The 13,991-nt window shown below is 62.1% G+C and overlaps 1 protein-coding gene across 1 annotated transcript in view; it reads left to right on the top strand.

Moving 5' to 3' along the window:
• Positions 1-13,991, top strand: part of SPSB1 (splA/ryanodine receptor domain and SOCS box containing 1) — a 39,007-nt gene continuing 25,016 nt past the window's right edge. The window contains exon 1 of the mRNA XM_056110994.1: positions 1-78. The gene's annotated coding sequence lies outside the window, so the exon portion shown is untranslated. The remainder of the gene's footprint in view (positions 79-13,991) is intronic.

Genomic DNA, 13,991 nt, shown 5'->3' with positions numbered 1-13,991 from the left:
GGGGAGCAGCTGCGGCGCGGCGGCGGCCGGCGGGGAGGAGGCCACTTGGTCCGGGCGCCGAGCCCCGGAGCCCGCGCGGTAAGGCACGAGCCGCGGCCGGGCGGGGGGTCGGCGGGGAGCGCGGCCCGAGCGGGGCGCGGGGCCCACCTGCCGCGGGGCCGCCCCGGGCGTGCGGTGGCCCGACTGTCCCCGGGGCCGAGTTAGTTTCTTTTCCTGCCGGGGGCTGCCCCTGCCCGGCCTGCAGCGCCTCCTCCCCCGGGGAGCCCGCCGGGGCGACACCCCGGGCGGCGCCGCCCGCCCCGCCGCGCTCAGGAAGTGGACGGGACCGGGCCGAGCCGGCGGCCCGCGGGCTGGCTTGTGGGTCCGAGCGCGGTGGTCCCGGCCAGGTTCCCGGTCCCGGGGCTCCGCGGTCCGGCTCGGCGGGGTGCGGGCCGGGCCGAGCGCGTCCGCGTCAGGGTCCTGTGGCCGCTGAGTCGCCGCTGACCGTCTGCGCGCGCCCGTCCCGTCCCGAGTCCGCCGCTGGCCGCTGGCACCGTCCCCGTGCCCGTGTGTCAGTGTGTCAGTGCTTGTGTGTGACTGCGTGTCTGAGTGTCTGTGTATATGTGTCTGGGTATGCCAGTGCGTGTGCTTGTGTGTGTCTGTGCTTGTGTGTGTCTGTGTGGGTCTGTTGGCGTGTATGTGCCTGTATGTACCTGTGTGTGTCTGTGTGTGTGTCTGTGTGTGTGTGTGTGCGCCTGGGTCTGTGAGTATGTCTGGAGGGTGTGTGCATGAGCTGTGTGTATCTGAGTGTTTATGAATCTGTGTGCATCTGTGAGTGTGTATCTATGTTTGTGAGTGTGTGTCTGTAAGCGTTTGTGTATGTGTCTCTGGGTGTGTGTCTGTCTGTGGGTGTGACTGTGAGTGTGTGTCTGTGTCTGTGGGTGTACTTGTGTCTGAGTGCGTCTGTATGTGTTTGTGGGTTCTTTGTGTCTGAGTGTGTCCGAGTGTCCCTGGGTGTGTGCGGGGGTGTATATGCCCTGTGTGGTTAACCCACCGTGGGGATGTCAGCTTTGGGGTTCTCAGCCTGACTTGGCACCGGCTCTCAAGGGGGGCTTATGCCGGACCCCTGCACCCTGGAGGGAAGCCAGCTGAGGAGGGTGCAGGCTCCTTCGCCCCTGCTCCATTTCTCTGGAAATGAGCACTGTGGGCTTTGGGGTGGGTGTCAGGGGCTGCTCCCGGGTGAGCAATATTTAATTAAACACGTGGAACTTTAGCAGGTGTGGGTGGGGAGGCTCTGGTCTAAGTTTGGGGCGGGGGCTGGGGACCGGCGGGGAGGTGGCACCCCTCCCTCCCTAAGCCCCCCTGCTCCGCGTTGGGCGCGGGACCGATCTTTCCCGTCCAGCCGCTCTGCCTGCGGGCTCTGACAGGACTGCTTCGTCCCTGGAGTGCACACCAGGCCGCCCTGTCTCCAGAGCCGGGCCGTGTCCTTGGTTCCTGTCTCCAGGGCCGAGGTCACAGCCAGCATCGTGCTTGCCCTAGCCGTAGAGCGAGGCCGGATTCTGTGGCTCTGAGCTCGGCTGTTCGCTGCTCATCAGTGTGACTGGGCGGACAGGCTGGGCAGGGCAGGGCCAGCCACGGTCTCGGGTTCTGCCAGGGGCCCCGGGTGAGGGCCCTTTGGAATCCGTGAGGCTGTGTCTCGGGGCCTCTCCAGGTGCGCCGTGGGGTTCAGCTCCTAGCAACTGGGAGCGGGGCGGGGTCCCCACGTGTGCCCCGTCTGCGCCCCCCACCCCGTCCCACGTAGCAAAGCCCCGGCTCTGCCCGGCGTGTGCCAGGTGGGATGTGGAGCTTCTTGACCCCTCTCAGGGGCGGGGGTGTGGTTGCTGTGCGGGTGATGCGCTGGGCAGGGCAGTGTCCCTGACAGCGGGCGGGTGGCGCTGTCCTCCTCCGGGTGCATCTTTCTCTCCTCCCCCAGCTTCCCAGATAAATTCAGACTTGGTGGGACTGGACTTTGGACTTTGGACTGGGCTCTCCCTCTCCCGGTCACTGGTCACTGAAGGTGCCCCCAATACCTGGGGCCAAAGTCTTGGGGCCAGGCCCGGCCACTCACTCCAGGACCCCCTGCTTGACTCCTGGCTGTGGCGCGGGCAGGGGAGGGGACGGGGGGACGCGCTCCTGAACTGCCGGCTGAGGCCCCGCGTGGCATCACGTCACTCTCTTTTTGTGTGTTTGGGCCACACCTGGCGATGCTCAGGGCTTCCTCCTGGCTCTGTGCTCAGTCAGGCTTCGCTCCTGGTGCTCAGGGAACCCTTGGGATGCCGTGGATCGAACCCGGGTCGGCAGCGTGCAAGGCAAGCGCCCTCCCCGCTGTGCTATTATCGCTCCGGCCCCAGGACCACACCACTTTCTGAGAGGTGTTTGAGAGTAATTTTTTTTGTCATGAATGTGTGATTTCTGTACCGTTTTGTTTTGGTTTGGTGTTGAGCTGTGCCCAGTAGTACTCAGGGGTGACTCCTGACTCAGTGCCCGGTGTCACTGGCAGCAATGCTCAGGATCTCCTGTGTGCCACGCATGAGCTTCACCCGCCGAGTGCCGTGTGGCCCCACATAGATAACTGTTTCACATCGTGTGTCAGATTGTGTGAATGTGTCTCGGGGGGGAAGTTGCAGTGGGAACGCTTTTCAGAAGGCTCCGGCTCACTCCAGGGCTGTGCTTGGAATGAAGCTTGTGACAAAGTGAAATGATTTTTTTTTTTTTGCTTTTTGGGTCACACCCGGTGATGCACAGGGGTTACTCCTGGCTCTGCGCTCAGGAATTACCCCTGGCGGTGCTCAGGGGATGATATGGGATGCTGGGAATCGAACCCGGGTTGGCCGCGTGCAAGGCAAACGCCCTACCCGTTGTGCTATTGCTCCAGCCCCTGAAATGATTTTTTTGATCGTGGGGAATTCCGAACAGCTGCCAGAGTTGCAAGAATATACACACCTACACACAGGAACACATATGTGCAGTGTGTGTACTCACATGTCAGTGGGCACACACTGGCACATGGACACGTGTGCGCACAGGTGCAAGGTACGTGGGTGCGCATGGATGAGCGTCTGTACACATACATGCCCGTGGGTACATACACATCTCTTATGCACACAGGCATACACATGCACACTCACAGACAAAAAAAGGCCCCTGTGCACACACACACGTAGCACACACATATGCATACTCATAAACACCCATATGCATGCCCTCACACACACGCACACCCCCCGGGCATACACACCGGGGCGTACATACGCACCCAGGTGTACACACGAGCACACGTATGGGCACACAGGTACACGCATACACACAGGCACACGTCCGTGGGGCACACACACAGGCATACACTCACACAGACACTCGGGCATGCATGTGCACACAGGCTCATGCCCAGGGCTCCACGCACTCACCCACAGGCACACACACACAGGTGTTCCCTGAGAAGCATTCCATGGGCGCAGGGTCTCGGGGTAGAGGTGTGGCTTTGAAGGGTGCTCCTGGCCGCGGCGTGGGCGGGGTCTCTTTGGGGGCTCGGTTCTCACCCACCGGCCACAGAGGAGTTTCGGGTGTGTTTCTCTGAACCCCACGCTGTGGGTCGCTGGTCCTGAGACGAACCAGGTTCGGCACAGCACAGGGACCCAGGGCCTCTACGGGGATGGGGACGACCCGCCCAGCCACACTGGGCCTGGGGGGTGTGACAAATTGGTCGGCATTGATTTCTCTCGTGCTGGGGTAGAGGGGTGGGTTGCACGGGGCAGGACGTCGGTGCTGGGTGTTCTCCCCGTGGGAAGCGGGCACCTGGGACCTCATGGGGGGCCAGGCCTGATGGCTGCCCCGTATGAACACTGTCTACTACCGCATGGAACACACATGTCCACACATTTTGTCTTGTTGGGGGCGACGCCTGGCCGTGCTCAGGCCTCACTCCTGGCAGGGCTTGGGGGACCGTTGGCGGTGCTGGGGAGGGAGTCCAGGTCGGCTGTCCACTCTGTACTGTTCTCCCAGCACTGGAACTCTCTGTCCCTTTCTGTTGTGGCTCCTGCATTAAGAATTCAGCCAGTCTCCCCGTTCAAACCCCTGGTGGTGCTCCCGGAAGGCCAGTAACGGGGCACTTGGTGGCTTGGCTGCAGGTTGATGGGGCTCCTGGGGTCTGTTGGAAGTGCCAGATTTTTCTTTAGGTGGGCGAGGGGGAGCCACAAAGTCCCCCCCCCCCCGGGAATCCCCAGAGATAGCTTGTGGTGGGTCTTCCCGCATAGCTAGAACCGGGCGGGAGCCGAGATGCCCCTGGCCCGCTCACAGAGCCCTTTGGATTTCGGGGGTCGGGGTGTTCCCCGGGCAGTGCAGGGAGACCCAGAAACAGGGCGCAGTGCTCCAAGGGGGACCGGGGGGAGGGGCTGCAGCTTGTCGGGGGTCTCCTGGGTTTTGCTTGGAGATTCAGAAGGTTCTGGGGGGCACCTTTGTGGGTGCAGGTGTCCCCAAGAGGGCGGGTCCGAGAGAGACGGGTTCCTCCCTGTGTGGGGTGTGGGGTTTGTCCCCCGCCTCCCTATCCTGGAAACCCTGTCTCCTCCTGGGTGTGTGGCAGCGTGCGGGAACTGGACAGTGGGGTGTCGGTGGTACTGGTTGCTTCTGCATCTTTAGTCGACGTCCCCTGCAGGGGAGGGTCCAGCCCAGTGGGACTGGCAGGCGCTCCCCAGGCCCCCTCCCTCAGTGGATGTAGGGGCTGATTATCTGTTAGGAATTTAGTTTTGCTCAGGGGCCACGGTCGGCAGTGGCTGGACACGGCGGTGTTCTAGGGGCCCCGAGGTCCATGTGTGCAGAGCCCGCCCTAGGCACCAAGGCCCTCCTGGGTTTGAATCAGGTGCATGGGCAGAGACATCAGGGCCCCCTACGCCCCCGGCCTCCTGCAGTCCCCACCACATTCGTCTCCCGCGTGCATCAGCGCCAGCTTCGGGAGAGGCTAGACCCTCTTGTTCTCCTCCGTGGCTCTTCCCAGGGCCTGTCCAAGCTGGGGGTCTGTCTCACATGCTCAGGACCCCACATCCCTGACCCCCGCTTCCTCAGAGCTTGGGCGACAGGCTGTGGGGGCCAGAGTGGACCAGTTCCCCTGTCTTAGGTTGGGCATGAGTAGGATTCTATGCGAGATTGAGCTTCGGATGGGGGAATAGTTTGCTGGAAGAAAGAGAGCTTGATGAATTTTATTAAGAGTTTAACAAGGTTGTGTCTGGAGTGAAAATAAGCGAGGGGCATTTTTGGGGGGATTCTCCCTTCCCTCTGCCCCCCAAAGGCTGTGGTGATGGTGACAGAGAGGGTTCCCAAGGGCCCTGGCCTGACTGTATGATTCTGGCCCGAGCCGGGTTCCCGGAATGTGGGCTGTGGCTCTGTTTCTCCGAGGGGACGCAGGTATGGTCCCCATGGTGATGCTGGATCCATGTTCCCGTCTGGCTGGGACCCGGTCACCCAGGATGGCCACCGTGGCCTCGCCTACGGCCAGAGTGCAGGTACCCTAGAACTGCGGGGCCCTCAGGGGCTGCCAGGATCTCCACCCCCCACCCACCATCTCTGCCAAGCCCTCCCAGGACGCTCGACTGCAGGGATGGTCCCTGGGACCCACATCCAGCTCTGCCTGCAGGTGGCCGCAGGCTCTGGGCTGAGCTGCTGCGTCACTGTCACCGTTCCCAGCACCACCAGGAGCTGCTGCCTGGGTAGGGGGCATGGCGCCACCGTCCGGGCCAGGGCCAGCGGTGAGTGTGTGGCCATGACACGTGCCAGCAGCCACCTCGCCTTTCCCTGCAGAAACCCGTCTCTGCTCTCACAACCCCATGGGCGCGTGAGATGCCACTTTGCAGAGGGGACGACAGAGCGCAGAGGAGGCCCAGTCACCGCCCAGAAGGGTCAAGGGTTAAGGGAGGGGTCGCAGGAGATCTCATGGCTGAGCACTGTGACTGGGGCCACTGGTGGAGGAAGTGAGAACCTTCTGGAAGAGAGAAGCCTTCTCGGGCAGAGCAGGTGCTGGCGGAGGTTGGGAGTGACCGGGGAAGTCGGCTGTGTTTGCCGAGGGGGCTGCCCTCTCCTGCCCCTCCTGACCAGTCGGACGCTTGCCCCGGGACCCCACAGAAGCAGCCATGCCTCGGGGGGGACGGGGGAGGTGGCGGCAGGACTTCCCACAGCCCTTCTCTCCCCGCTGGACTGGGCGTCTGGGTCGGCCGTCGCCTGTTTTTCTGCGAGAAAACTCGGCCAGCAGTACCGGGCTCTAATTACCTTCCCGAGGGACTCACCCCGCAGATATTTTGAGTGGCAGCGGCCGAGGCCGTGCTGCGGAACAACAGGAGGGGTTAAAGTGGGTCACCCTCGCCCCCTCCCTGCCAGCGCTGAGCCTGTGTGTGACCCCAGTCACCACAGCCGCCACTGCGCCCTCCCAGTCGCCGGGAAGGGAGAAGTGAAAGGAGGCCGACGAGGAGGACAGACAGACTCCCGGAGACCCGGGACGGACAAGGGGGCGGAGGGGGGAGGCGATGAGGGGGCATGGTGAATGCCCAGGGGCTTGTCTTGCCTGGAGGAGGAGGGGAGTCCGGGTCCAATCCTGCCCCACCGCACAACTGCAGAATCCAGTATTTTTTTTTTTACAGGGCTGGCGTGGGGCTCAGGGGCCGATGGAGCCCCAGGGCCCCCAGGGGACGGATACTCAGTCGGTGACCCAGCCCCCAGTCCCCGGCCTGGTCCTGCTTATCTGAGCTGATCGCTGATGAGGAGGGGAGCCCGGGGAGTCCTGCCCGCTGATCAGCCCGCTTCCCCCAGCCAGGCCGGGACCTTGCAAGCTCGGTGGCCGCGTCCGTGCACGGTCACACCCGTTGTCCCCTGAGAGGCGCCCGGCCTGTGGACGGCACCCTGCTCGGCCCCACTGTGTCCATTGCACAGACAGGAGACTGAGTCGCAGAGAGGCTCGCGGGCCGTCGGGGAGGGGTGGGAGGTGGGCTTCCTGGGGCCCCGTGACCCCCGTGCCTCTGGGGCCGTTCCCTGCCCCGTGGTCAGTGTCACCTGCAGGCCCCTGCCCGCCCGGGATGCAGGCTGGAGGGCGGCCCGGAGGGAGGGCAGTGCTGACTAATTCTCTGTGCAAATGGTTCCGTTTCATAGGCTCGAGTTTCCAGTAACTCTGTGGGTGGATTTGTTTCATTTAAGGGGAAAGCAAAACAGCCGGCGTGGACGGGCGGAGGGGCCTTGGCTCGGGCGCGCTCGCGCCAACTGTGGGCTTAGTGCGTGCGGCCTCGGCATCCTGGGGCCTTTGCACGGCCAGCGCCCTCCTGGCACGCGGGCTCCCCAAAACCGCTTAGTCATTTGCGAGCGGGGACCAGGTGCAGGAGGTCGGGGAGGTGGAGGGGGGACGCCGGGTCCGCAGGACAGATGGCCACCCACACAGGGCGAGAAGAAGGTGCCAGGGGAGGGTCCCTCCCCCCCACATCACCCAGCTCGGGGCTCGCTGCGCCCCACAGGGGACCTGGCATGCTCTGAGCGAGTGAGCGGGTCTGCAGGCTCGGGAGACCCGGTGGGAGGGGGTGAGGCAGCATCGGGGCGTGAGGGTGTGTGTGTGTGTGTGTGTGTGTGTGTCTGTATGTCTGTGTGTCTGTGTGTGTGTCTGTTTCTGTGTGTCTGTGAGTCTATTTCTGTTTCTGTCTGCCTGTGCATCTGTCTCTGTGTGTGTCTGTGTGTCTGTTTCTGTCTGTGAATCTGTATGCCTGTCTCTGTGTCTGTCTGTGTGTCTGTATGTTTTTGTGTCTGTGTGTTTGTGTCTGTGTGTCTGTGTATGTTTCTGTATGTCTGTGTGTCTGTCTATGTCTGTGTATCCGTGTCGATGTATGTTTCTGTCTGTCTGTGTGTGTCTCTGTGTCTGTTTGTTTTTGTGTGTCCGTGTTTGTGTGTCTCTGTGTCTGTTTGTTTTTGTGTGTCTGTGTGTATCTGTGTCTGTATATGTTTCTGTGTGTCTGTGTGTGTGTTCTTGTGTGTGTTTGTGTCTCTATATGTTTCTGTGTATGTGTCTGTCCTTATGTATGTTTCTGTGTGTGTGTCTCTGTATGTGTTTGTATATGTGTGTGTGTGTCTGTGTGTGTCTCTGTATGTGTTTCTGTGTGTGTGTATGTGTGTGTGTGCCGTGCTCTTGTGCCTGCACCAGGTAATGTTTGCACGCTGGTGGACACGAGCGCTGGCCGAGCAGGACTGACTTTGATGATGCCCGAGAGACGCGGGCCAGGACGCTGCCCTCAGCGGCTGGGTGATTCAAGGTGCAGCTTCCGGCCAGGCTGGACAGGCTCCAGGCTCTGCTCTGTCTCAGGCCCGGCTGCAGCTTGGAGCTGGAACCTGGCCCTGGTCTATCTCCTTGCTGCCTGCCCCTCCTGGCTGGGGATCACCGGGGTTGGGGCGGGCTGGGGTGCTGAGAAGCCGGCCTGGGAGTCAGATGGAGGGGGTGGATCCTGCGCTGAAATGGGGCGGGGAGGGTCCCCCAGGGAGGGGAGGGGAGGGGAGGAGCCGGTGGAGGGGCTGTGGGGGACCCTGAGGGGGGGGGCTCCTCTCCCACACACCTTCCTGCTGGAGGAGGGACCGCGCCTGGAGGTTGCCTTCGGCCCGTCCTCGGGCCTTTGCTCGCTCTGGACAGGAAGTGGGCGGCGCCAAGCCGGTCCGTTTCAGGCAGGAGGGAATGAAGGCTGTGAGGGGCCAGCCAAGTGCTGGGGGTTGTTGGGAGGGCTCAGGCTTTCTTCTCGCCAGGTGAATCCAGGAGGGCTGCCTGGATGAAGTGATGGGCCTGTGCTGCACACCTGAGGGCGGGAGATGAAAGGGATCTGCTGTGGGCGTCGAGGGGCGCGTGTGCAAGAGGCCGGGACTCAGCCGTACCCAGAGAGTCGTAAACGCATAGTAAACACGTGCTCAAGTGCCTCCTGGTCAGGGTCACAGCCCTCGCGCCGCTCTCCTTTGGTTTTGGTCGGTGTGGAAGCCACAGTCCGAAAGTGGGTCAGGACTCAGGCGGCCAGGGCGAGGGCTGCGGGGTCAGGCGAGGGCTGCAGGATCAGGGTGAGGGGTGCGGGGTGCGGGCTGCAGGGTCAGGCGAGGCCTGCAGAGTGAGGGTAAGGGAGTGTGTGTATATGAGTGTGTGTGTGAGAAATGTGAATGTGTGTACGGGAATCGTGCGTGCGTGTTGTGTGCATGTGTGTGTGTGTGTAAGAGAGAGAGATGTGTGTGCGCCAACAGAGCAAATGAATGTGCTGAGTATATGAGGATGTGTACGCACACAAGTTTGTACGTGGCAGTGTGAGCACCTGTGTGTATGTGAGCTTGTGTGCCTGAGAATAAGTGCAAATGTGTGTGTGTGTGTGCGCGCGCGCGCGTGTGCGCGTGTGCACGGGGTCCTAAGTGAGAATGTGTGGGAAGCCGTGCGTGTGTGTGACAGTGCGATCGTGTGTCATGGGTGAGGGCCAGTGCGTGAGGTGGGTGCTGGAGAAGGTTTCTCCTGCTCATCTTCCCTTCCTGCCCCTCTGCTGCTATGCGGTGACCCGAGCTGGGATGCTGTGTTTGTGGGGTGCATGTGGGGGGGGAGGGAGAGAGGGAGGGGAGGAGGGAGGGAGGGAGACAGGCAGACAGAGAGCGAGCCACGCACACCCTGGGCTCAGGGATCTTTTTCCTGTAGCTCCCGGGCTCGGCGGGCAGAGCCGGGTCTTGCTGGGCGCATGTGGGGCCCCGGGGTCGGAGCTCGGGCCTCACATTTGCATGGCAGGTGCTTGTGGTCCCTGAGCCTGGCTCGGCCAGAAGGCGGTTGTTGCCGTGCCCCCTCTTCCAGTAGCCAGGGACCATTTCTGAGCCCCCGGGGCTCCGGGCTGCCACCCTGTGTGTCAGGCATCTGCGCGCCGTCCACTGTCCTGCCCTGTGGGCTCATGGGCACGCCTCTAGCAAGTGGCCCTCAGGCCCGGGGGCCTCCTGTGCACCTGCCTCTCCAGGACCCCCCACTCCTCGCTCTGTCTGCGTGCCCGTGGGAGCCGGGTGTGGGGGAAGCGGGGGTCAGCGGCCCTGACATCAGGTGGGGCAACAGGAAGCAGCTGCTCCCGCTCCTTCCTGCAGGCGGGACTCGGTGTCTGTGCCGGAGGCCTCGGTGTGGGAAGGGACGCACTTCCCGAGCCAGTGAGTCAGGCTGCGGGTCTGGGCGGGCCACGCGAGGGGTGTCACGGGCCCCCAGCATCCGGGAGGCCCGGGCTCTGCACCGCGAGCCCCCCTGGAGGCCGGCGCCCCTCTGCTGCCCGCGCCCTCTCCGCGGCCTCGTTTGGGCTCTTTGCTGCCAAGACCCACGGGGCGGGCTGAGCTCGTCTGTGGCTCCCGAGGGGCGGCCTTGCCAGCTGTGGCGCCGGCACATGCACTCACACGCTCACGCATGTTCACACACACTCACACGTGTTCACATACTCTCACACGGTCACACTCACATGCTCACGTGTACTCACACATGCTCACAGATGCTCACACACACTCACACGCGCGCTCACACACATGCTCACATGCACTCACACGCTTTCACATACACACACGCTCAGACACACACTCATATGCACTCACACACTCACACATGCTCACACACGCACACACATGCTCGCACGCACTCACACACGCTCACACGTACTCACACGCTCACACACACATGCTCACATAGCTCACAGAGTCACACTCGCATGGTTACATGCACTCACACACACTCACACATGCTCATACACATATGCTCACACACATGCTCACACAGGTTCACACACATGCTTGCACACGCTCACACATGCTCACACACACGCTCACGCATGCTCACACACGCACTCACACACATGCTCACACGCACTCATGCATGCTCACATACACACATGCTCACACACACACGCTCACACATGCTCACACATACACACACATGCTCACATGCACTCACACACATGCTCACACGCACTCACGCATGCTCACATACACACATGCTCACACGTACTCACATATGCTCACATACACACATGCTTAAACACACACATGCTCACACGCACTCACACACGCTCACATACACGCTTACACATGCTCACACATACACGCACTCACGCACGTGCTCACATGCACTCACACATGCTCACATACACACATGCTTAAACACACACATGCTCACACGCTCACACACACGCTTACTCATGCTCACACGTACACGCACTCACGCACGTGCTCACATGCACTCACACACGCTCACATACAAACACATGCTCACACGCTCACACACACATGCCTACACATGCTCACACGTGCGCACTCATGCACATGCTCACATGCACTCACCCATGCTCACATACACACACTCTTAGACACACAGCTCACACGCACTCACACGCTCACAGCACCAGGGGCCTGGGCCGGCAGCTCGGGTTGGTCCCAGGGCCTCCCGCTTGCCGCAGGTGCGTTTAGCCCCCGTGGCGCCCCCTTTGCGCGGTCTCCCCTGCAGCCCCTCCAGGTTGCAGCGAGGGATGAGGCGGGCAGGGGCCAGGCAGGGATCCGTCCTTGGCCCCCGGCCCCCAGCATCTGCGCTCGACTCCCGGAGCCCAGGGCGGCCGGAAGACAGACTGGGAAGACCAGTTTGGCGTCTGATGACTCGTCTCCTTTGAGCCTCAGTTTCCCCATCTATAAAACCGAGCCGGAGACTCGTCCTGCAGAGCGGCTGCAGCCTTGGAGCTGGTGTGGAGGAGGCGCCCACCCCACCAGGCCTCCTGGGAGCTGGGTGGGCCCAAGAGCAGGAAGGACGAGTGTCCTGGCCCGCAGGTGCTCCTCACTGCAGGTCAGGGGGACCCTGGGGCTGCTGCCCACCCGCTCCTGGGACCAGGGACGTCTCCGCTGCAGCGGGCCTTGGGCGCAGGGTGCTGGGCGAGGGGCCAAGGCCTGGCCTGGCCTGAGCGGGCGCTCCGCTTCCCCAGAGGCAGGGCCCACCCACCCTGACCTGCCCAGCACAGGGGTCCTCACCGCTCCCAGGACTCTCTCTAGTGACTGGCCGAGTCCCCTCCAGCCGGTGGCCTCCAGCCCAGGGGACCCCAAAGATGGAGGGTGCCGGGGTCCCGTGGAAGGCCCTGCAGGGTGAGCCCCCTCGGCTCCCGGGGATACTCGCCTGTCGTGTTTGTGAGGGTTTGGTGTGACGGTGAAGGAAGGCCCCTCCCCCCTCGCTTCCTCACTAGCTTCCCAGTCTCACCCCGTCGCCGGCCCGCCCTGATCCATCCTCAGGAGTCGGCCCTGGTTCCGGCAGGGGAATGGCTCAGGGAATCTTAGCCTCCTCTCCCTGGGATGCGTGTGCACACCCGAGCAGGCCCCACATTCACTCACACACACACACACAGGCACATAGAGACACAGAGAGAGACAGACTCATAATCCAGATACACACAGACACACAGACACGTGCAGAGACACAGACTCAGACAGATACAGAAACACAGACTCAGACAGATACAGACAGACACAACACACACAAACATACGCAGAGACACAGACTTCTACACACAGATACACACACGCAGAGACACAGATGCAGACACAGACACACATACAGAGACACAGACTCATACATACACACAGATACACATAGATTCTTACACACGCAGAGACACAGACTCAGACAGACACACACAGACGCACACAGACATACACAAGCATACGCAGAGACACAGACTCCTACACAGATACACACACGCAGAGATACACTCATATACACATAGACACACGCAGAGACACAGATGCAGACACAGACACACATACAGAGACACAGACTCATACATACACACAGATACACATAGACTCTTACACACGCAGGGACACAGACTCAGACAGACACACACAGACACACACAGACATACACAAGCACACGCAGAGGCACAGACTCCTACACACAGATACACACACGCAGAGATACACTCATATACACATAGATACATACACACACACAGAGACACAGACTCAGACACAGACACATACAGAGACACAGACTCGTACACACACACATGCAGACACAGATTGACATATGCGCAGGCACACGCAGACACAGATTCACACAGACACACACGCAGACACAGACTCACACGCACAGACACACGCAGACACAGACTCACACACACACAGACACACGCAGACACAGACTCACACACGCACAGACACACGCAGACACAGACTCACACATGCACAGACACACGCAGCCACATCCAGCCGGGAGGGGGCCGGGGATCCATTTAGCCTCAGGCTGCAGCCTGACCCCCACATTCCTCAGGCCCAGCCTGTCTCCTCTGGCTGGGTGGCCGCAGAGGAGAGCCGGGCTCCTGCACAGAGCATGGGGCAGTGGGGTCTCAGCGCGAGATGACGCCCCCGGACATTGCTGGAGAGGCCTTTGCGCTGCCTGAGGCTCAGCGGTCACTTCCCAGTCGGCCAAACGTGGGTGGAGTGTTGAAGCTGGGCTGCGGGCGGCTCCTGGGTGCTGTCCAGCCCTCCTGAGCCCCGCCGGGGCTGTCCTGTCCTACCTGAAGCCAGGGCCAGCCTGGCTCCACCCCGTGGCGCTGGGGGCCATGTGGGTGCCTGAGTCCAGGTGGCAAGATGGGCACCTGCGGGGGCAGTGACGGGGCATGAGGCTGGCACGCAGCAGGAGTGAGACTGAGTGCCGGTGCCCATTCTGGGGGGACAGCATATGTGAGCACGGTGGGACACATATGTGCGCGTACGTGCACACGCAGGAGCAAGACCCCCGGCGCTCACACCAGGCAGAGCCGCGGGCAAGGCGCAGAGAGGCCGCCGTGGCCGCCCCGTCCCGCAGCTCACAGGCGGCAGGAGCACCGCCAGGTTCCGCACGGCTGGACGCTGGCGGAAGGCCAGGAGAGCCGGTGCAGGGGCGCGGTCAGCCCTGTCCTGCCGGCCGCTCGGGGTGCCGTGTGGGATCCCAGACACCCGTCACCCCGCCC

This window comes from Sorex fumeus, unplaced genomic scaffold, assembly GCF_029834395.1.
Source record: "Sorex fumeus unplaced genomic scaffold, SorFum_2.1 ptg000011l, whole genome shotgun sequence".
Classification (NCBI taxonomy): domain Eukaryota; kingdom Metazoa; phylum Chordata; class Mammalia; order Eulipotyphla; family Soricidae; genus Sorex; species Sorex fumeus.
This window is presented reverse-complemented; position numbering and strand designations above follow the sequence as displayed.